This window comes from Hibiscus syriacus, unplaced genomic scaffold, assembly GCF_006381635.1.
Source record: "Hibiscus syriacus cultivar Baekdansim isolate YM2019G1 unplaced genomic scaffold, ASM638163v2 tig00021500_pilon, whole genome shotgun sequence".
Classification (NCBI taxonomy): domain Eukaryota; kingdom Viridiplantae; phylum Streptophyta; class Magnoliopsida; order Malvales; family Malvaceae; genus Hibiscus; species Hibiscus syriacus.
The window spans coordinates 1-26,255 of NW_024062511.1; the positions used below are offsets into that span (position 1 = coordinate 1).

The following is a 26,255-nucleotide window of genomic DNA, read 5'->3' on the forward strand; positions in this document are numbered from 1 at the left end:
CGAAGAATATACTCATTTTTTTCCATAAGTCTACCTCATTTGGATCATCCTCTTTATCAGACTCATCATCACTCTGTGGTCAACTTCAAGCTCTTCATGACATGCTTTCCTTTTTCTTTGATCGTGTATTTGGTTATTCATCTTTCCATAAGTAAAATTGATATTTTTCACATGGAGAATATATCAGACCCGGGTTGTTTAGTCAGGAGCATTTCAAAACTCTTCATCACCATCAAACATATTCTATTGACATCTAAATATATGATTATCAGGTACCACCGACGATGTCCCATATAAGAACTTCTTTCCATTAAACAACCACTTCAAAAATGTTTGTGCGGCACAACAAGGACAAGCATACCTTTGGTACTCCAACCAGATAAATTTGCATACATATGAAAATCATTAATTGTCCATAATAAAGTCCCATGTAAATTAAAGTTCTCATTCTTCAACACATCATTCCCATAACTTTTTCAACTCTACAATTAGCGGTTGCATGTAAATATCATATCATTTCCGGGGCCTTTTTCGCCAGGGATTATCATGGATAAGATGAAAGATGATTGTTTCATGCAAATCCACGTAGACAAATTGTGGAACATATAATAGGCCAAGTACTATACGAAGTATCATGATTTTGAATCGATTATACCCATCAGTTGCAAGACCAAGCTGATATTTCGAGGATCTCTCACAACTTGGATACTGTTGTCAATGACTTCCAAGCTAAAGAATCTGCAGGATGCCTTAATAATCCATCATCGGTTCTGCCATCATGGGCCAACTCATAAACTCACAGTCTTGGAGGACTAAACAATCTTTGTAGCCTAGGTTGAGAGGAAAATATCGCAGAATCTTTACCGGTTTTCTTTCTTGATCATGCTTGAGCTTCATCCTCAATAACATTTTATGTGTCCCTAGTCATCCATCGAGATTTTCCGCATACATGACAAGACTACTGATTTTATCGATCACCTCAATACAACATACAATCATTCAACAATTATGAATTTTTTCATATCCAAAACCCAAATCTTTATTATTTTCTTCATATCTTTGCATGATTGAGGGATTTTTGCAAAAGGAAACACTTTCTCCTAGTAACTCCAACAATTTGTAAAGAGTTACCATCCACCCTCCCAGGCATTTTAAGTGGAAAAGACGAATGCAGAAAGAAAGCTTTGAAAACTTTGATCCCTCATAAAGTTGTTATTCATTTCATTCAGTAACTTGTAAAACTTGCTTCTCTCCATTTGGCTCTTCATCACATCCAATTCTTCCCATCTATGAAATCATTAACATCATTTTCACAATAATTTTATGTAAAGACTGCTGATGATGTGCATATTAAATGCATCTCGTAACATCCCTTCCATTTCATCTTCTCTAACAGTTGGATGGTGAGAAGGAGCAGGATAAATCGAATAACTCATGGAAGTAGATCCACCTGATATAAACTCTCATGAAATATCTATTTCTATACCCCGAACAAATCCAAAAACAACTAGATGCTCGAACACAACTTCACGAATGTGCCAATTAATTTTAGCACACTTCTTACAAGGGCACAGAATCATATTCTCTTGGCTTGCATTCAGAAAAGCTAAATTTAGAAAGTTTTCGACTCCATTTCGATATTCAACGCTTACCCTAGAAATCCATCCAACTCTTATCCATTTCGTATTTCTAGAGTTTCAATTTCAAATGTTAATTGCTAATATTATAGAGAAAGTTAGAACCTAAAATAAGCATTATATTTAATTTCACTATTTATATTATTAATCTACACTTAAACATTGCATAGGCTTAAAGGTTAGTGCTTTCATAAACTAGGTTATCAGAATAAAACTAAAAATATGAACAAATAGGTATTAAACTATTAGATTTGGTGCATAATAATAATTGCATAGTTAGAACTAATCACTCCTAAATTAAAACTATAATTTATAAAAATTTATGGGAGCAAGTGTATATTTGTTATTTTATAAAAATTATAAGGGTGCATATATACAACAGTAAATATTTGCATTCACAAGGATTTTCATCAATTAATGATTTGTTCATTCCTCAAGTTTTTTTGTCTCCAATTTTGTGTTACTATGTAATTTACTTTCACTCATGTTTCATCGAAATCAAGCCTTTAGATCTAAACAACTCATGTTTCATAGTTAAGAGAGGAAGGAAGAACTTAAAAAGTTTAAAGAGAGGGAGGAAGAACTTAAAACCAAGTTCATTACCTTTGTTCCATGAAAGGTTCAAGAAATAAAGAAAATCAAAAACCCAAAAGTAAAACGGAAACAACATTACCTTTGTTTCCTCACAAACAGTTCCACAGAAAACCGAAGGACTCAACCAAGCTATAGAGGCAAAAGAACCTGATAAGTAGAATGACAAGACTATAAATGTTTAGATTCAAATTTTGACCAACTAATCCAAACAAACTTTGAAAAAAGTGCTTAGAAGGTAGTTGTCTAGAAGATAAAGTTAAGATGTTATAGCTTAAAAATGGTAGCTTTAATTAAAAAATTGTAGCTATCCCCTTAACCACTATTATTTATTTGTTAGAAGATATGGCAGACAGAGTGAAGAAAGGATTTCAGTATGAAGAAAATGGTGATACATAAAACGACCTTCTTGAAATGACAAGTTAAAACATTTGACATATATTAGTCACTGAATTGAAAAAGATTAAAGAGTGAAGTTCCTTATTAAAGTTTTAAATTTGGCACAAAGTTAGAACTTCAGAATGTTACAATAACGCATTTAATCCAGAAAATCACCACAGCTCAAATACACTTAACATTTTCTTATGCTATAACATGTTCGAACTACTTTATGAGCTTACTTTCTGCATTTCTTCCAAGCTCATCTGTTATATATTCAACTGTTTTTATGCTTAAGATTTAAGAAGATACAATAGTAAAGGTATGGTAAGGCTTTAATCAAGCAGATCTATGTTCATCATATACCTGAAAACTGTACCTTTTGTTGTGTATGTATTAGGTTTTTTTCATCTCATGCTTATAACTTGGACATTCAAACCTATTATCCTTTAAATAAAAGTGTTAATTCTTGCAAAAGTTAACTATTTTGATCATTGGAACCATCGAATAGTCTTAATAATTAAAGAGAGTGTTATTCTCCCTAGAGATTTTGAGGTAAAACATTTGTGTTTGAATAATGTATACTTTATTATTAAAACATTATGAATAAATACTATCTTCTAATAACTTAAATTATTAAGAAATGTATATTTTGATCATGTATATTCATGAGGTTGCATGAATAATAAACTTGATACAAAAGATAATTATACTTAGTCATTTATCATTGTTAATCAGTCTTTTATACATTTCTTTTTTTCTTCCAGCTTGGCGAAATAAAAAGAATAAATACTAAGAAACATTGATGAGAAAACTGATAAGGTGGTGATCAATAACCGAGATCATCAAGCATACTATTATTCTAAGTATTTTTATTGTTCTTCTTATCTATAGAAGTAGATAAGATAGAATCACGTCAAAGTTCATCTCTTATTTATATAGATATTATTTCTATTTTTTTTCTGTTTCCAATTTTCTAGCACACTAATATCAACCAGCTTGTTTGACTGTATGTGCATAAAGAAGAAACTCTTTGATGCTTGGTTTAATATTAAGTATAACTAGGTTTAGTAACTTTGATCTATGGATAACTAAGCTTGGTATTGACACTGCATATGCACTATCGATCGAAATTAATAATCATACCAAATTTCACTTTTTTAAACATGCTTAAAAATCCATCAACTTTATAGGTAAATCAAAACCAGGGCATATTTTATACATTTGATCTCAACATTTGTTTAATAATGGCATGCAAAATTTATAGGTAAATTCAGGTGCATGCTTGCCTGACTCTCAATATGTACATTAACACTTTAACTAAACTGTTCAAGGGTGATCAAACTAAGTGATCAAGTCCCAAACAGAGATTCTAGATTTCTTTACCTATAAAGTTGTGAAAATATTTTCTATTTTATAAAGCACCCATATTTTGTATTCGAAAGAAATGAAATATTATGGATTTGTGGACCAAATATGGCGGCAGCAAAGGGCTAACAATGCAAGTTATGAAATAAGGGAATATGCATACACATTCTTGTTAATAGGAGTTGACACTTGAATCACCAACTAGCCAAATGGTTTTCCCCCATTATAGTAACCATAAACAAAACAAACCACTTACTGCCCTTAATCTATAATCTTAAACCTTAACCCCAAAGACATTAGCAATCCACTGACACTTGAACGAACCTAACCCTTAATCCACCACCACCCTCATCTCACACAAAACAAGCCTATCACTACCCAATACACATCATCACCAAAAACTATCCTCCAAACAGTCCCACCAAAACCATGTACTAAACCTCCCGACACCTAATGACCTAAACTCAACTAATATTTAGCCATGTATACTTCTTATATGAGTGTCGAGTACGGATACTTGAAGAAATATAAAGTCGGAGACACATAGCTCTCAGACCCAAGAGTTGTAACCAACATCATATACGAAATAATCACTAGTATCAAAAGATGATTTGAATGTCTGAAGGTTTAGTCCTCTTCTAAGAATAGGTTTTGAAAGATTATAATAGGCCACGCTAAATTTGCTGTTCGTAATCAAGTAATCCAATCAAAGCAAAAAATGGATATTAATTTCTAACTCCGACCACAAGACTTGGATAAGTTAGTGTTGCAGAACACGTAAAACAAGGTCAGCTCTCTTCCTCAACATAAAAACTAATTTCTGGAATTTCTGGATACACACTAAACTAAAAACAAGCAACAGACGAAACCGTTGAAGAGAAACGAACCTGAGTAATTTCTGGAAAAAGGACCCAATGGACAAAGGCTATCGATAAGGACGAACCTTCACCGGAGAAGAATGGCATCACTAATGGCGATAAAGTAACGGACTGATGGCAAGACGGAGGCCAATGAGCAATCCACGACGGAGAGTGCAAAAAAGATGGCGAGGGCGGTCGATGGGTGGGCTTCGACTACTGTCAGAAAGGGAGGAAACTGGCGAAATGGGGAGAGTTTTGGGGTGTTAGGGTTCTGGTCAGAGAATAGAAAATGAAGCGGGAGCATAAAATTTGGGGTTTTTATATAAGTTTGAGGCGTTTGTAAAAAACGCCTCTATAGTGCTAATATATCGCGGCGTTTACTTAAAAAACACCACTACTGTCCAACTGTATAGCGGCGTTTGTACGAAAATGCCTCTATAGTGCAACTCTATCGCAATGTTTACTTAAAAAACGCCACTACTGTCCAACTCTATAGCGGCGTTTGTACGAAAACGCCTCTATAGTGTAACTCTATCGTGGCGTTTACTAAAAAATGCCACAACTGTTCAACTCTATAGCGGCTTTTGTACGAAAACGGCTCTATAGTTCAACTATGTTGCGGCGTTTGTTGAAGAAAAACCACTATATACATATTGCGGTGTTTGTATAGAAACGCCGCTAACGTACTATTCTATATCGGCGTTTGTTTGAAAACGCCACTATGGATGAACAATTATTGCGACGTTTTTTGATACAAACGTCGCAAAAATCCAGATCAATAGTGGCGTTTTTTTATACAAACGCCGCTAATTACCTTTCTTTAGATAAGATTAAAAGTTTTTGCATATTTCATTTCTACTCTACATAAACCAAATTTACTATCATGTAGCTTGATCTAATTAACAACAACCATACATTAAAATTAAATATGATGTAGTTTGACATTGTTCAGCATAATTTAGTCTAGGTTCTTTCACTTTCAAGAACAAAAATATTGTTCACTAAAATATAGTCTTCATTGCTCCTTCGTGGGGAAAGGAAGTAAAAAAGTTGTTTTCCTTGTTTTACGAAGCATCGTTAAGTTTTTCCTCCGTGTAAATTGTATATCGAGAAACTTATCATCCATTTCACCAAATAAATCCCCTACCTCTGGTTCACCAAGAAGACTCATTGCGCGGTTCAGTGTTTCACTTGAAACATATAACGACCTTCCACCTAAAGTATGAAACTTGATTGGAGGTGGCTTAGGAACTGAATCAAACATTAAACAATTATAATAAAAGAGAGAAACGTTTACTTGGAGTAACAGTAGAGGCAATGTCGTCTTCATCCAGGATAGATAATGCTTTTGCAATTGAAGATTCTTTCAATGCCACAGATTTCCCCATTTTGGTTCTAAATATCGGGTATTTATCCACTCCTCTATCATCGTTCTCAATAAGCTTCGAACATAGTACATGTGTACGATCTATGAAATTTGAGAGTACAAAATAAAAATATAGCGGCAGAAAGATTCATAGATTATTACCTTTAAGTAAGAGATCGGCCATGGAAGGGTATGGAGTAATAGGAGTTCCTTTCGGGTCATCATCGAGTTTCAACGGCAAGAACGGACCGACAGCCTCCCAACGATAATTTGATCCATCGTCAGAGCAAATACGCCACATGGACATTTATTTTTGTAAACTAGTTCGAGTGTTCACTTCTGCTCATCTTCATATGCAAAATGAGGCTGCGACTACTGTCAGAAACATAGCTCCAGAAAAGTTCAGACAAAATATGCTAGACAACTGTGACAGTCATTTATCTTTCTTAGATAAACAAACCAATACAATTACAATTATTAATGCATGTCTCCTTGATACACATACCTCACATATTCATATGTAAATGCATTCCCTCAAAACAAAATTCCCATTTAATTGCAAAGGAAAAGAAACATTCCCTCAAAACAAACTAATACTCTGCTTGTTTGTTGTTTAAGTGCAAAGGAAAAGAAACATTCCCTTAAAAGAAAATTCCCATTTAAAACTCAACCTCTTACAAACACATCTAACCCCTATTTTCAGAATACATTAGCTTTCTGGGTTTTCTAACCCCCATTTAAAACTCATCCTCTTACTGCACATCTAACCCCCATTTAAAGCTATTATTTTTCTCAAATACGTTAGTTTTCTGGGTTTTCCCAATTTTCAGAATACCAACAAAAAGAAAAATGAAAAAGTTCAGTTGTGAGAGAAGGGATCAAATCGTGCAATTGTGTTATAGTTCACCGTTGAGAGGGCCAATTTGGTCACCAGGACAGACAGAAGACGACGTCGCTTAGAATCGTGTGAGGGCCTTTGTTGTACCAGAGAAGAAGCTTTTAGGGAAGAAGAGTTAAAATGATTTTAGGAATCGGGCAGGAGAAAATGGTGGAGTATATATTTATCGTTTGGCACCGTTTTTAAAAAATGCCACTATATCACATGTTTTTGCGGCGTTTTTATAACAAATGCCACTATTGATGAACCCTATTATGGCATTTTTCTAAAAACACCGCTAAAGTACTCTTTATTGCGGCGTTTGTTGGCAAAACGCCTATTGCGGCATTTATGCTAAAAACGTCGGCAAATTACTATTCTATCGCGACGTTTATTAAAGAAACGTCGTTAAAGTTTCATTTTGTGGCATTTGGATTGTAAACGCCACTATATGTTTAAACTTTGTGGTGTTTACTCTCCGAACGCCGCTAAAAACGCCACTACAAAACAGTTTTGCTGTAGTGATCCTGGAAAATTATTCACTTACATGATTTTTAACTGATTTGTAACTTATTTTCCTAGTTTGGATTGTAAGATGTCCGATTACTCGAATCGATTGCTCGACCTTTCAAAATTTATTAATCATCAATATTTTCTAAAAGAGACACTTTAGGCTTAGTTATTTTTTAATAGGTTAATTTAGACAAAACTTAGAATTTTGGTTTATTATTTAGTCTGTAAACTTTAGGAATTATTGACTTAGATCCTTAAACTTCTAGTTTCTTATAACTTGGTATTTAGATTCTCGACCTTTTAGTCCCCGAACTTCAATTACACCTTTAAGATTGACATAATTAAATAGGTTAAGTAGAGCCTCAACTTTTAGCTAGATTTCAATATAGTCCTCTTAATTTAGGGAATAATTAGAGTCGGCCCTTGCTTAAATGCTCAAGGGACCATCTCGGTTATTCGATTCAATAATTGGTTTAAAAATCAAATAGGGTTAATATTAGAACCTACATTTCTAGGTTTGTACCTTTAGGTTTTTAATTTTCATAATTCGACACTTTAAGCTAGAAAAAGCTTTAACTTACCCTTAGCTTAATTAGGACGAATAAAAATTTGTATGATTGCATTTTATTTTCAAACCTAAGGCAATGTTAACTTATTAAGGAATTAATGGTATATCTCATGCAAGTATGCTTAGGGGATGACTACTGGTGATTCCCGAAATAGGTCGACATCCTTTTCAAAACTGCATCATGATTTCTGAAATTAAGGCAATGTCCGATTATTAGGCACAATAGATGATGTACCGCAATTATGCTAAGGGGCGAATGTTATTGGCCTTAATAAACGAATACCCTTTTTAACTTTGTATCCTTAATGATTTTCAAATTAAATAAAGATCGAACTCAAAATTTCTGATTTTAAATATTGAGTAATCAACTAGGTACCAATTTTTGGGCGCTTGTGGGGTGCTAATCATTCCCCACGTGTAACCAACTCTCGAATCTTATTTTTGGATTTTCACAGACCTTAAAACTTGGTATTTTGATAAAAATAAAATGTTTTATTAAAATCACCCAGTTTTTATGATGTCCCAATCGCACCTTAAATGATTGGTGGCGACTCCTCACATTTCAAAATTCTTTTCAAAGGAAAACTCCCAGGTCAGTACTGATATTTCTCCGTCTGGGCGAAAAACGGTGTCGACAAAAATGAAAAAAAAGAATAAATGAATTTGGCCATTGAGAGTGGAGCAGAGAGTGTTGACAATGAAAATGTCAACTTTATTAAAGGTAAAATATGCTTCTTAATTATTAAATTTTGTTATATTGGATTTGTGTTTGGTTACTAAGAAAATGAAAATCCTGGAAAATTATTCACTTACATGATTTTTAACTGATTTGTGCAGAACTTGATTTTCTTGTAATTTGTTGAATTAAATTTGTGTTTGGTTTTTGAAATAGATTGTTGTGAAAGGAAGTAAGGTTCGAAGAATGGTTTATACTACTGGATCGAAATACCGTGACAAGCCAAAGAAGAATAGTGGGAAAATGGGAAGTTATGTGCAGAAGAAAACTGTTGTTGCAGGGAAAGAATGGTGGCTTTATCATGGATATGATGATGAAGAGTTGGAGAAGAAAGGTAATTGGATGAAAAAAAAGAAGAGTTTAAAAAATTATTTAATTTATTTTCTTTTTCTGATATGTAACTTAACAGTTTAAAAAATGTTTTAATTTATCCATGTCATAAGACCGTACGGAGTGATCAAAAAAATTCAATGAATAAAGTTCAGTGATTAAATTGAAAAAATTGAAAGTACAGTGAGTGAAATAGAAAAGAGAGTAAAGTTCAATTACCAAACATGTAATTTACCCTTTTCTAAAATAAGATCTTAAAACTATTATATGTAACTATTTAAAATCCTATCATTTTTTCAGTTAGAAAAATTTATTTTGGCCAATGTCACACAGAATTAGATACATATTTTGACCAAAAACAATATAGATGCCTGGAATGATTATATATAATAATTTAAGGACTTGAAGGGAGAAAAGCATAATTTAAAGAACTATTTGTAGTTTAAGCCTTAACCAAATGTGTAGAAAATTGTGGAATATTCAGTCGGCTATTGACGCTAGTTTTGTTCAGTGTTGTGTTTAATTATATGTTGTCTCACACTGCTTCATCAACAATATTAATTCATGGCCAAATGTCGTAATTACCTACCAATTTGTCAACAACTCATCTTCTTTATTTCCTTTTAATTACAATACTAAAAGTTCGGCAAATTCTTCCCACCTCATTAATGGCCGACGCTTAACGCCGCTGCAAAATGCTAATTTGTTATTGCAGATAGGTTGTACGAGACGAGAAATATCGTAAACTATTCGAGTTTGATTTGATTAAAATTTAAATAATATTCAATTTAAATATACTTGATTCCAGTTTTTAACAAGTTAAAACGAGCTACTTGATACTTGATTTAAAAAATAATGTATTAAATTTTAACTTAGGGCTACTTTTACCCTTTAGTAAACTTAATTTATCATTTTTACTTATATGGCATTTTCGCATCAATTTAACCCTCAAAGTTGTTTAATTGCATCATTCTATATCGTTGACCGTTTTGACTAACACAATCGTTAGTCTTTTGAGTCTGTGGGCGTCAGCAATTTATACATCAACTAATATTGATGACATGACTTGATGATGATGTGGTATTTGTTAAAAATAAATAATAAAATATTTTAAATATTAGAGATTTTTTTTAACTATTGTGTTTAGTAAATATTTTAAATATTTTATTATTTATTTATTTTAATAAATGTCATGTCATCATCAAGCCACGTCAGTAATATTGATTGACGAAGAAATTGTTGGCATCCACAGACGCAGAATACTAACGGTTCTATTAGTCAAAATGGGCAACCGTATAGAATGATGCAATTAAACAACTTCGAGGACTAAATTGATGCAAAAATATCATAGGAGCGAAAATGATAAATTGAGTCTACTACAAGGGCAAAAGTAACCCTCAAGCCTTAAAAATTTTATTTTTTAAATTAACTTATTAATAATATTAAATTTTATATATTGCTTTTTTTTAAAAAAAAATAACACACACACTGTATGGCTCATGTTCGAGCTTTAATCGAGTAAAGTTTGAAAATATTTCGAGTTCAAATTTTTTCAAGGTTCAGTTATTTTATTTCGAGTTCAAGCCGAATCTGGCAATTTTAAGCTCATGAGTATCGGTGTCGAGTTGAGCTCAACTTTAAAATTTTCAAGTCGAGTTCAACAATATTCAAACTCGACATGACTTGTTTTAGTGCCCTAATTGCATAATCATTTTCCTGCTTCTAGTACAAACAAGGATCAAATCCATTAATGCCTAATGTTCTCAATTTGTCCTAGTTACCTAATGTTGCATTATTTTCATTGGTTTATTTTGTTCATGTTTGTCTTTTGGAAGGGCTTTATTGGACAAATGGAGTCCCAATTAGATGCCATGCATTATATATTCATCCCCGAAATATAAAAAAGGTAGCCATGAAACCATATTGAGTATAAAAAAAAAACAAGGACCATTACTGTTCATCTATAAATAATCACTGTATGCCAAATAAAATTTCATCAAGCAAACAATTAAAAGTACATACAAGAGTGATCCAAAATGAAAGGAGTGACCAGTTTTGTTGCAACTTTTTCCCTCTTAGCTTTGGCTTCCACTTTCACCTCAGCCTCAGACCCTAGCTCTCTCCAGGACTTTTGCGTAGCCCTCAATAGCAACAAGAATGCTGGTATGTTTTTCGGGTAAACTACGTATTTAGTCACTCATCTATATTCCTTCTGTTCCGTTTTAGTTATTCAACTATTTTTTTCAAAATCTTACCTAATGTTATGTTTTGGTCACCCACCATTAAAAAATTAATGGTAATACTGATGTGTCACCATAAGGTAATGTCATGTAAAAATTGGTGACTAAAACGGAACTGCAGGAATAGATGGGTGACTAAATACATAGTTTACCTCTTTTTTCATCATACTAACCGTGTACATTGTCTTTTGATAGTATTTGTATAAAAACATCGTTTGCTGTTTGCAGTGTTTGTAAATGGGAAGTTCTGCAAGGACCCAAAGCTTGTCACTGCAGATGATTTCTTCTTTTCAGGTCTCAATAAAGCCGGAAACACATCGAATGCAGTTGGATCAGGAGTCACTCCTGTCAATGTGGATCAAATACAAGGACTTAACACACTTGGCATATCGCTGGTTCGAATCGACTATGCACCTTACGGTGGCCTAAACCCTCCTCACACACACCCTCGGGCCACCGAGGTCCTAGTCGTGACGAAGGGTGAACTTTACGTTGGCTTTGTGACATCGAATCCGGAAAATCGTTTATTCACCAAAGTTCTGAAGACTGGGGATGTTTTTTTTCCCGGTCGGTCTCATTCATTTCCAATTCAATGTCGGGAAGACGAATGCCATCGCATTTGCCGGTCTTAGTAGCCAAAATCCAGGTGTTATCACCATTGCTAATGCAGTGTTCGGCTCTAACTCGCCTATCAATCCTGATGTTCTTGCTAAAGCCTTCAAATTAGATAAGAAAGTGGTAGAATATCTTCAGACACAGTTCTGATTGAATCACATGAAGTTGGTTTGAGTTGGTTTGGTTTTTCCATCTGTCCTTGTTATGGTTATGTACCTCTCATCTGTCTATGTTTATGTTTGGCTATGTTTGTTTTCAAGTTCATTATGTAGTGCATGTGCAATTCTATCTTATGTTACTCTTGCTCTTTCTTTTTGTTTCCCTGCAATAACCTGCCTTAGAAATGTGGAGAGAAACTAACATCAGGAAAAAACTTATGTTAGGAAGGCGAATTTCTAATTTTCAGGACACTTTAATATCAATAAAAATATATGATAATTAATTTCAGGGGAGGTTACCCCAGCTGCTTCCTGAGTCCATCCCTGATTAACACTTTAATTACGTTGAAGAAGAGAAGAAAAAGAAAAAATAGTCTCAAGAACTAGATGAAAGATTTTGAATGCTCAAAGGGATTTTAAAAAAGAATACATTTATAAAAAGAAAAATCCAAAAAAAACGTACAATGATAATTACTTTGGTAATTGTAATTTAAGAATTATAACATAATAATATTATCAAAAAATCTATAGATTTAATTATGATATAAATTTAGATTTTTTAGCATCCTAATTTTTAAAGCAATAGTAATGATAAATATATTATTATGGTTTAATTTTAAAGGAAATCAAAGATTTTAGGTTAGATATATGGAGTTTTTGATATTTTACGATGAAACGATCATCGAATTAGCGTTTAAGACGATGAAAAAATTATTGATGGCAATATAAGACGACCAACAATGGTGGTTAGAGGCAATTGGCAACAAAGACTTTGATCAAATTTAAGAGTTAAATTCTTACTTAAATTTGTTAAACGGATTTCCCTTTTGTTTGGATTTGTTAAATGGATACAATGGCTATGTTTATCAGTGAGATAAATGATACTTCTCTATACTAATTATGGTTACAATATATTAAAAAACTGCAATTTCTTTAACCATGAAAACTTATTCTTGCACCCAATTTCTTGCAAAACAAAACTGTACAACTTTCTGTTAAAATAGACAATACCTCATATACATATTCATCACCATTTGCTGTTCTCACTCTTTAAAATGGGTGTTTTGTCTTGTAGCAGAAGCTGTAATGGAAAAATATTTCCAACAACCTTGAACTCTAATGATATATACTTAGGATAAATCAAAGAACCAGACAGCAAAGGTAATAAAGAAATACTGTTGTTGAGGAATATACCTTTCCTGAAAATATATAATCTATGGCCACCTGCTTAATGTAGATAAATGAGGACCACTTTCACAGGTTTTCCATCTATAAATAGACATGTCTTCTTCCTTCGATCAACAGCAAACAAACAACACAGCTAGTTAAAGTTAAACTGATCTTAATTTTTAGATTTAAATATTTAATAGATCATTGTTCACTTTCGATGTTTGATCTTAACTTCGTCCTTGTGTCTACGGCTATATGTTAGAACGTATTGGATATAGTGGAGATGTGATAAGATTATATATTTCGATATTAGCACCTGTTTGAATAAGATCTGTTGTGCTTTAGAGAATGGGTGGTTTATTGTACATTTCACGTCTTGGAGTGTGAAACTTGTCAGGTAACCTTGTATATATATTATGAGCTTCAATTCACTTTGGCTCGCCATTAGAGCTTATTCTTGATCTTGTTCACTCCTAGAGCTGGCATATTCTTAGTATTGGTTTGATGACGATGTTCGGAGCTAAAAAATTTATTTTGGGATGTTAAATTCAAAAATTACATGAAGAAAAAAATTTTGAGTGGATAAAAATGAATAATGAGTGCAATTTATATTTAAAGGTGTTAATATTCTTTTAAAAATATATTAATTTTTTTATATAAAATTTATATTAAAAAATCTCCAAAAAAAATTCGAGGGTCACTCATTGTACCCTGCTCCGCCAGTGCCTGCAACATATCATAAGTGTTAAATTGTGCTAGGGAGGACTGGTGCGTCATCATTTTTCTGTTAAGGATGCTTATAGGACTCCTTTTTAGTCTAATTCGAACCCTCGGGATGGTATTTGGAGGTTGCTTGTAACCCCTCAGACCGATGTGGATAGCCCGATCCGATCTAGAGTGTCACATTAGGGCCACCGGAGCGACCCACCGTAAAAAAAATAGCGGAAAATTTAAAAACTTTTCTTAAAACTTGTAAACTCATACAATTATTTATGAGTACAAAATAAAAGTTATTAGTATTCGAAATAAACCAGATTTCCAGACTTATATATAAAACAAAATACAATTAAATGTCCCCTAATCACATGTACCATACTCTGCAAACAACGCCGGAAGAGCTCCCTTACTGAATTCGATAGATGCACTGATACAATTCTGTTAACATGCAATGGTGAGTAATAGAGTGAGCTTTAGAAAGCTCAGTAATACAGAACAACCAGATGATGCTACATGTCATGCAGATAAATGTGAAGCCATAATTTCCTTATTGAATCAAACGTATACCAATTGCGTAATAATCTGGGGTTCCATTAGTAGTTCATCGAGTAGAAGCCATGAATCTCAGTTCATAATAAACCTTTCATACTATAACATTTTCGTAAGGTCGAATAGGATGTCTAGTGTGTTCCATCAGTATGATAAAATCATAATAGGTACACTAATCAAATGATAGTTCAGTAAAATCCCATAAACCATACTGTAGTGGAGCTTTTTAAACTCGTATTTTAAAACCATCTTACAAAGAGTTAACCTAAGGGAACATCTTAGGGCCTGAGAGCCTACCCAAGAAAGTTTGGGGCCACGGGGCCTACCTAAGAACACATCTTAGGGCCGTAGGGCCTACCCGAGAATGATCTCAGGGCCGCAGAGCCTACCTAAGAGTCACATTAGGTCCATAAAAATTTTCCAGCTTGATCAGAGCTGTACTTTACAAATCTGTATCTCCAAGATACAATTTATACAATGATACAAATCCATAAGCCATCACCGTTAAGTCGGTGCATCCATAAAACAGTAACCATGATTTCAGTGTACCACATATTAAAACAATAAAATAATTTTTCAAAATATAAGGAACACACTAGAGAATCCAAATATTTTTTCAGATGCATTTTGTAGCTATCAATATGGATAACATGAACTTGTGCAATTTGATCAGATTCCAGGAATAAGATCTTATTGAAGATAATCGATTTCTAACCGATCTAATCAAACATTTCAGATTGATACTTTAGAATTCCACTAAGTTTCCATGTGCATCAGGAAAACGTTCAAGAACCTTTATACATAATAATTCTAAATTCAGATTTACAGCGAGTGATTCCATTACCTAAACAATTAGGGGTATTAAGGAATATACTCTGAATTCATAGGATTTCAGCCCAATTGAACCAAATGAGGTATTCAGAATCTTTTCCTTCTGCGTTACTTGCGTTTTCAAACATGACCAAAGTGATTTTAGATGAAAATATAGAATCGAAGATTCAAGTCATTTACAATCTATGACTATCGATCGTATTATCAAACAACTCGAGTTACACAACTCCCAAACTGACGCATGTCAACAAGTCAATTCATTATCCTTCCAGTGTATTCACTCTTTAATACCATAATGTAGATCCATAGATCATCCCCATAATCATCGCTGAATAGATCTTCCAACGGTCTTTATTTCATTTCTACGTTTCAACGATATCAGGAAATACGGACGCACTTGATTCATGGTTCATAACCCATAAGGACAATTCATCATGTAAGTTTTAACAGTGTTTCCAAACTCATCCAATCACCTATTTAATCCTCAGTCATTGAGGTTACTTAGTTCGTTTAGTAAGTAAGTCTATCCCGGTTACTTTAGAGTTTCCAGAATAATTCAGACGTTTCTGAATTTCAAATACATGTTGTACTTCCTTTCAGTTCTATTTAGTCATATAATAAAGTCATTCTGGTATTCGTGGTTGATTTGTCTCACGAATACATATATATTAGTATTGTATACGCTCTAGAGTTGAGCTGAGCCAAACACTCTCAGAATTATCATCGATCCAAATTTGAGAAGACGAACAAACATTCAAGTGGTACATATATCATTCAGGTAATGATATAGCACTAGCATTGGTTGATCACTTAAGTTGCGTTCCATAACTTTTACTGGTAGCACAACATCCATGTTTATTTGGATTTCTTAATTAATCCAAGACATTTACTTATTCTAGGTCATAAGGGCATTTTGGTCATTTTGGTGCTCAATGTTTTTCTATTCATTTCAAAACTTTGAGTATACCCATTTATTCTTGAGCTTGGTGACATTCTTGAGTCATTTCCATTCCAGGGGTATTTTGGTCATTTTACAGATCCAATGTATTTCTATCTTTTCCTTACTTCTGATCTTATTATTTAATTTAATCTTATCACTTACTTCAGTCCTTTCAAACAATTTTGACCAAAGAGAACCTTCGATAAATCATTCTTCATGTATTTACTCAATTCGGTAATTTCCAAGTTAAATGTCTTTTCAAATGTTACTAACGAATTTTCAGAAATTTTCCATACTAAGGTAGGATCTCAACAATCAAATCATTAATTTATCGATTTAAAAATAAATTCTCATGTTACTCTCTTATTCAGAGTCAATTTGGACTATTTTCAACTCTTAAGGGCATTTTTGTAATTTTGCACCCAGTTACTTTTGGTATTAACTCTTAACGAAAATAAATATAGTTTAGAGATCCTATGCTTAATTGCTTACCCGAACATTCTCGGATCTTGAAATGATTCCTTAACAAACTTCTAGTATCTTGCATAAACCCTATTGGGTTAAAAACCGGATATCCAAATTTTCTAAGCAAACTAGCATTTCTTATGCACATCTGTAGTTTTATCAAATCAATATATCCTTTCAGAGTTATTAATCAACTTCCAGGGATAATTTTTTGTCGTCTTACAACATAAGGGTATTTCAATAATTTTACCCTACCAAAATATTCTCATAATTTCTTATAAAAGTCATCTGAACCATAATCAGTTACCAAATTTTTATCGTATTCGGATCGAGTGTAGAAATTAATTAACTACACATATGAGACCAATATTATCTTATTCAAGCATTTACCAATATCCACATGTTCCATAAAGCATAAAGAGGTAGTAAAGTATTACCTCGATTTCCCGTGCTATACTGGTCGACCATTTAAATTTCATTCGAACGCCCTCTATCTTTAATTCAACCTCCAATATTTTCCTCACGATCCAGGCCATCAAAATTACTAACTCGTATCTAAAAATTTCCCCTTGCCATAAAGATAGCTTATTAGAATTGAAATAATAATTTGGAAACCCAATTTGTATAATAGAATACTTGTGGGGCTACTTTAATAATTAATCACTAAAATTAAGGACTGAACCGAATTAATTTGTACTATTGAGCCATAAATTAAAACTAAAGGAAACTATGAGACAAGGCCAAGTTCTTACCATTCCATGAGGACTCATGATGCGATTTTTCACTTTATTTTTTTTAAGTCACCTCCCACGTGATTTTTCAATTGCAGTAGCTGCCACCTTGTGGAGAAGAACCATCTTGGCCTCCAAATGGCCCCAAGTATAACACTTCCATTTGCAGACGAGGTCTCCAAGTCACCCAACACTCGATCATATAGCACGGTATCATTTACAAAGTATCCAGTAGTCGAACTCTCATCTCCATATATCTCAAGCCATGGACAAGACATATTAGCTACACAACCAGCCAACGGACCACCGTTTATAGCATAACAAAAATCTTGATCACATGAAACCAATTTGCCAGTGGAATTTATGGTCTAACAAAGGCGTTTATAGAAGGAAGTTTGGGAACTAAAAAAAATGTGCAGCAGCTGGTGGTAGAACTTGATTGCTGGAATGTTGTGGAAGCTGTGTCCGAGGCTCTTTCCTGAGCTTTAGAATCCATCATCTTCTTCTCCAAAATGGCTTCAAACTGTTCCCCATAAATAGCCAAGGTGTTCGTCCCTTAATATCCCATGTTCCAAGTTTATAAAGACGATCGGGTTGAGAGACTCCGGGAAACTGAAACGGTGCCACCATACGATGATTCTCAACTTGCCGTTCGATCCAAGGAAACACAGGTGTCTACCCTCACCTCGTCTCATATTTTGCTATGAAATCTTGGAAGAACCTATTATGACATAGATCAGTGGACATTGCTCAACTCAGCAATCATTCGTTAAATGGAAGAAGTAATTACCATGTCAATGACTCAAAATCAATTAGCAGTACATATTATGATGAAGAATCTCACAGCTTTCTTTCATTCTTACGCAAGTAAGCGGGCTTGCCAAACATGGGCAGAATCCACAAAGCTAAATCCTTGGTCCTTGGATAAATCTCATATTCTTGAAACTGAAATCGAACGCAACCTGCTAAATAAGTCAGGCGGAGTATGAATGAACATATCCGAGAAGAATTTCTGAGGACCTATCTCTAGAACACTCACATGGGATCTGTAATATCCCACATTAGCAGGTACCTGAAAAGAGTTGACAAGCAGCCTCAAGTGGGATGGTTCGGTGATGTCTCCAATCCCACTTCGTGAAAATCATGTCATTCCTTTGACGGCTAATAAGTTCGGATCCACTGGAGATGTTGAAGGTATTGTTTTCTCAAGCTTTCTTAAGCAAACTGGTGTTGGATGAAGACCGATCTACCAAGATTTCTGGCTTGGCTTTCTAATCTCCTATTTATTAGTTTTATAACCGGTTTATCTTTGAAAAATATATTCCATTTGAATGGTTCTCTAATTTCCAAATTATAATATTTAAAATAATAAAATTCCCATCCATCCGAAAGATAAACTTTCACGTGAATTCCATAACCTCTTAAAGCTAAAAGAGTTCTGAATCTCTAATTTTAGTCTTGTAAGAGATAGAGACACTATGGTTTAAGAACTATTATTTTTCAACTAGCAATAGCAAACAAAAGTGTGGCGATGGAGTGGTTGTACTACTTGCAGAAAGAGACAAAGAAGAAATGGATATGGATATATCAAAGCTGCATTTTGACTTTATGGGAACATATGTCTTATGTAGGAGTGGAAGTCCTCTGATACTTGTTGATTTAAAGAAGGGTAAATTTACACTTAGTTTCCCTTAATTTCTTCAACATTTCCTTGGGCACCCAACATTGTTATTGGTATGTTATTTCATCTATATAAAAAAAAATAACCCGAAATTTTAGGGTGTGGCAATTCTCCTCCCCTTAAAAGAATTTCGTCCTCGAAATTCATTCATGTCACAGAATTATAGAAATGAAAATTCAATCAATTCGATCATATCTTCAAGTAGCTTTTATAGAAGTATCGGTCATCTATTAATCTTAAACAAGGTGAGTATACATTCTTATCAGTACTCTCCCTCATACCAATAAAAGAATTAGAACGGAAATATCCTGGTAGAATCAATTCAGCCTTGTTTACAAAATTAGGCTCATAGAGCGATAACATATCCCAATTTCATTTCTGGAGTTGGATCAAAATTTTTCAGATGAGTAGCTCTTGCATGGCTCGTAAGAAACTTTACAGAATTCAAATAGATGTTACTGGTATTCTTTTATGCAAAGGAAGAGCCTTACAAGATAAAACTTAGATTTGGTCATTACAAAAAATTTAGCCTTGGAGTTCCAGCTCAGAGAAATATGATTGTAGTCTAGGGGCATGTACTGATTACACATCTTTTTAAATTTGACCGGTCGGTCTACTTAAAAAATATTCGACTCAACCTAAAGCTCTGATACCACTAAATGTAACCCCCTCAGACCGATGTGGATAGCCCGATCCGCTCTAGAGTGTCACATTAGGGCCACCGGAGTGACCCACCGTAAAAAAATAGCGGAAAAATTAAAACTTTTCTTAAAACTTGTAAACTCATAAAGTTATTTATGAGTACAAAATAAAAGTTATTAGTATTCGAAATAAACCAGATTTCCAGACTCATATATAAAACAAAATACAATTACATGCCCCTTAATCACATGTACCATACTTTGAAAACAACGCCGGAAGAGTTCCCTTACTGAATTCGATAGATGCACTAGTACAATTCTGTTAACCTGTAATGGTGAGTAATAGAGTGAACTTCAGAAAGCTCAGTAATACAGAACTACCAGATGATGCTACATGTCATGCAGATAAATGGGAAGCCATAATTTCTTTATTGAATCAAACGTATACCAATTGTGGAATAATCTGGGGTTCCATTAGTAGTTCATCGAGTAGAAGCCATGAATCTCAGTTCATAATAAACCTTTCATACTATCACGTTTTCATGATGTCGAATAGGATGTATAGTGTGTTCCATCAGTATGATAAAATCATAATAGGTATACTAATCAAATGATAGTTCAGTAAAATCCCAAAAACCATACTGTAGTGGAGCTTTTTAAACTCGTATTTTAAAACCATCTTATAAGGAGTTAACCTAAGGGAACATCTTAGGGCCTGAGAGCCTACCCAAGAAAGTTCGAGGCCACGGGGCCTACCTAAGAATACTTCTTAGGGCCGTAGGGCCTACCTGAGAATGATCTCAGGGCCGCAGAGCCTACCTAAGAGTCACATTAGGTCTATAAAAATTTTCCAGCTTGATCTGAGTTGTTCTTTACAAATCTGTATCTCTAAGATACAATTTATACAATGATACAAATCCATAAGCCATCACCGTTAAGTCGGTGCATCCATAAAATAGTAACCATAGATTTCAGTGTACCACATATTAAAACAATAAAACAATTTTTCAAAATATAAGGAACACACTAGAGAATCCAAATATTTTCAGATGCATTTTGTACTTATCAATATGGATAACATGAACTTGTGCAATTTGATCAGATTCCAGGAATAAGATCTTATTGAAGATAATCGATTTCTAACCGATCTAATCAGACATTTCAGATTGATACTTTAGAATTCCACTAAGTTTCCATGTGCATCAGGAAAACGTTCAAGAACCTTTATAAATAATAATTCTAAATTCATATTTACAACGAGTGATTCCATTACCTAAAAAATCAGGGTATTCAGGAATATACTCTGAATTCATAGGATTTCAGCCCAATTAAACAAAATGAGGTATTCAGAATCTTTTTCTTCTGCGTTACTTGCATTTTCAAACATGACCGAAGTAATTTTATATGAAAATATAGAATTGATGATTCAAGTCATTTACAATCTATGACTATCGATCGTATTATCAAACAACTCGAGTTACGCAACTCCCAAACTGATGCATGTCAACAAGTCAATTCATTATCCTTCCAGTGTATTCACTCTTGAATACCATAATGCAGATCCATAGATCATCCCTATAATCATCGTTGAATAGATCTTCCAATGGTCTTTATTTCATTTCTATGTTTCAACGATATCAGGAAATACGGTCACACTTGATTCATGGTTCATAACCCATAAGGATAATTCATCATGTAAGTTCAACAGTGTTTCCAAACTCACCCAATCACCTATTTAATCCTCAGTCATTGAGGTTACTTAGTTCATTAGTAAGCAAGTCTATCCCGGTTACTTTAGAGTTTCCAGAATAATTCAGACGTTTCTGAATTTCAAATACATGTTGTACTTCCTTTCAGTTCTATTTAGTCATATAATAAAGTTATTCTGGTATTCGTGGTTGATTTGTCTCACGAATACCCATATATTAGTATTGTATACGCTCTAGAGTTGAGCTGAGCCAAGCACTCTCAGAATTATCATCTATCCAAATTTGAGAAGACGAACAAATATTCAAGTGGTAACTATATCATTCAGGTAATGATATAGCACTAGCGTTGGTTGATCACTTAAGCTGCGTTCCATAACTTTTACTGGTAGCACAACATCCATGTTTATTTGGATTTCTTAATTAATCTAAGACATTTACTTATTCTAGGCCATAAGGGCATTTTGGTCATTTTAGTGCTCAACGTTTTTCTATTCATTTCAAAACTTTGAGTATATCCATTCATTCCTCAGCTTGGTGACATTCTTGAGTCATTTCCATTCCAGGGGTATTTTGGTCATTTTATAGATCCAATGTATTTCTATCTTTTCCTTACTTCCGATCTTATTATTTAATTTAATCTTATCACTTACGTCAGTCCTTTCAAACAATTTTGACCAAAGAGCACCTTCGATAAATCATTCTTCACGTAATTACTCAATTCGGTAATTTCCAGGTTAAATGTCTTTTCAAATGTTACTAACGAATTTTCAGAAATTTTTCATACTAAGGTAGGATCTCAACAATCAAATCATTAATTTATCGATTTAAAAACAAATTCTCAGGTTACTCTCTTATTCAGAGTCAATTTGGACTATTTTCAACTCTTAAGGGCATTTTTGTAATTTTACACCCAGCTACTTTTGGTATTAACTCTTAACGAAAATAAATATAGTTCAGAGATCCTATGCTTAATTGCTTACCCGAACATTCTCAGATCTTGAAATGATTCCTTAACAGACTTATAGTATCTTGCATAAACCCTATTGGGTTAAAAATCGGTTATCCAAATTTTCTAAGCAAACTAGCATTTCTTATGCACATATGTAGTTTTATCAAATCAATATATCCTTTCAGAGTTATTAATCAACTTCTAGGGATAATTTTTTGTCGTCTTACAACATAAGGGTATTTCTGTAATTTTAACCTACCGAAATATTCTAATAATTTCCCATCCAAGTACCTTGTTGAGTTAATCGATTGACGGAATTGGCCAAGGGGGGTGAATTGGCAACAACAATTTTGGTGGAAATTTTTGCAGAAAATTGAAATAAATTGCACAACGATTTAGAGTGGTTCGACTTTCTCAACCAAAGTCTACGTCCACTACCTTAGCTATCCACACTAAGGATTTTCCACAAATTCACTAATTTGTCTTTCTTTTGAGGACAAAGAGTAACCTTACAAACCCTCAAGAATTAAACCCCAAATTCTTGAGAACACTCTCTCCCAAAGAGAACAATAAAATTTGCAAACTTACAAGGAAATCCTCACAAGGTAGATTGTTTGCACAATTCTAGAACAAAGAAAAGAACACTCAAGAATGAATACAATTGAGCACAATAAGTGTTCTTGAAAGAAAAATGAATATTGAATGAAAAATAGGCTTGAAATGCTCAAACTTGAGGTTTGATGCTTTCTCTTTGATTCTCTCTTGATTCTAATTGCTTGATGTTTCTTATTATTGATTAATGGCTTCTAAGCTTTCTTAAATACACCTTGAATCACTTCTGAACGTTGGGGATCATTAATGAAGATAATATAGCCGTTTTAGTGTGAAATCAATTAATAAAACAATTTAGAGCGTGGGGGGAATCAGTACCCCTTAGGGGGAATCGGTTCCCTAAGTGTAAAATTCAAATATTTCGACCGTTACACAGGGGGAAATTGGTTCCCTCCGAGTATACTGGAATTCTCGGAGCCAAACCATTCAGGGGGAATCGGTTCCCTCTGAGCAATCTGGAATTTTTGGCTTTGAGATGGTTCGAAATATTTTGTAAAATCGTTTTGAAATTATTTTAAGATTAAAACTTAATTTTACACTTGAGTAAGGATTAAAAATAACATTTGAAAGATTTGGAGTAATATTTTGATATTCGAATAATTATATCGAATATACTTAGAAAATCTTTTTGGAAAATCTTAAAATTCATTTAACTTAAGTTGTTATATCGAAATATCAAAATGTTTTCAACAATCTCCCCTTTTTGATATAACAAAATATTTTAGTAATTTTAAGATTTTGAAATTAAAAACGATGTTTTTGAAAAATTACTCCCCCTTACTTTAACACTTCTCCCATTTAAAATATTTAACACTTCTCCCCCTTTTTGTTAAATCAAAAAGATTCGTAAAAGATTTTAAACAAGGTTTTTTGAAATCATTTAGCCAATTTGATGATAGTTTAAGCTGCTAAGATCACAATCAAGAGAAACGTTAGCCATTAGTTTCATAATCAATATTTTAATAAACAATGTGAAATGACAAAAATTGGTCATAATGCAACTAATATGTAAATGATGCAAAAATAAACATTAAGCTCAAAATGAAAGTTAAAACCAAACCAAATATATAAGCATGTAAGTTCAAATATCCAATTATCCATCAAATTCAAACATCCAAAATAAAATAATCCATGAACATCAAAATGTTTCACAATTAAAAGTTTTGAGTTCGGGATGATAAACTCATTGACCCAAAGATCGAGTTTGATAAACAAATTACTAAGGAGACAACCATAAACCAAGGTTTCTATATTCTTGGAAGGAACAATGTTTATGGAAACTCACTAAAGATGATCTGTGGCAGATTAATAATTTTTTTTATGTTGGATACAATATATCCACCATATATCTATGTTCCTAAGGGAGGAGTACCTACCTCCGGATGGTCTAAACCACCAAGAGATCAACTAATGAAGGAATCTATCACGATGAGTTCTTACGGAACTCTCACTATCCTTAGACTTATAGGGTGAATCCATAGTCTCTTTTTCATTAAACTTGAGTTATCTAGTCCAAAATGGGTAGCAATTGTGCCGGAATCAATAAAACTGAATTGTCCTAAAAGATAGGATCAAATTCCTATAATTTCATATCGGCGCTCATTTTGGACACACACCACATTGAAATAGAAAAATGCGGACTAATTGATGATAAACCAAAGGTTTGAGTTTAAAGAGTTTATCAAACTTCTAGGATTTAAGAGTAGGAAGATATTGGAAGTCCATATCTTCTATAGCTTGAATCGAAGGGATACGTTTTTCCCGGATTTTGTATGACTCAAAAACAAGTATGGTACATATGATATAGATCTTTCTATGACTAGGTACATGAAACAAGAGTTCAAAATGGTCATATTTGGGTTATTTGGATTGGGTGGAGGAATAAGAGGTCGGTTTTGACTTGAGCGACTAGACAATGTCCTAGGTCGTTTAGGATTTGACATGGTTTAAGAATCGGAATAGAATATGTAACCTGCAAATTTAAACATATGTATGCAATATAATCAAATCCAAAACTCAAATGAGTCCTCAATATTTCAAGTTTCTCTAAACCGAATACTAAAGGGCAATGTTTTGAAAAACTATTTGGAAAATAATGTTTGAAAATCATAATACGTATAGTTTTTATGAAACTACATAATTGAATCAAAAACATCAATTAAAACAATAATTTTTGATTTTTTTTAAATTAAAAAGTTAATTTTGAAAAATTGAGTGTTTTTGACGAAATTGGTTGTAAAATCATCATATAACCAATGCCCGATGTAATGTTAATCTTAGAACTAATCAAAACTTGTCCTAAGTTCAAAAATAAATGAAATAGAGGATTTTGAAATATTATCTTGAAAATTTGGATTTTATGAGAATGTGATGTTGTTTGCAAGGATTAGAAGTTGAAGAAAGATCTAATTCCGACTTATATTTGATGATTTTGGAAAAAATGGAAATTTAAAGAGAAAGAGAGGATGAACGATGTTTAAGAAAGAAGAGAGGGTTTGAGAAAATATTGGGTTCTGCCCATGTTAAAACCAGAACCCCATGGGGGTATCGATTCCCCTACAGGGGAATCGGTTCCCATTCAAAGGGGGAATCGGTTCCCTTATGGGGGTATCGATTACTTCTGCAGCAAAATGCTAAAATCCGATTTTAAACACACAAAATGCTAAATTAATTTTCTCTAGTGGTATTGGCAACTCATATATTGAAAATTAATCATGCTCTAACAATCAAATTATTCTTTAAACGATATTTGAACATAAAATTAATTTTTCATCAAGAATCATAAACTCCCCTAACTAATAGCAATGAATGCAATAAAAAATTACTAATATAAGCATTTTTTCATTTTAAAAGTGCTAAAATTATTTTAAACACTAAGTGAAGATAGGTTGGTCAAACCTAATTCTCTCCTAAGTGTCCAAAATCTTTCCTTGTCTAAAGGTTTTGTAAAGATATCCGCTAATTGGTGTAAAGTATCAACAAATTCTAGAACTACATCTTCCTTAGTGACATGGTCTCTAATG

At 33.3% G+C, this 26,255-nt stretch overlaps 1 pseudogene; it reads left to right on the forward strand.

The window, feature by feature from the left end:
* Window positions 1–11,224: 11,224 nt before the first annotated feature.
* Window positions 11,225–12,369, forward strand: LOC120209980 (annotated as a pseudogene).
* The last annotated feature ends 13,886 nt before the right edge of the window (window positions 12,370–26,255 follow it).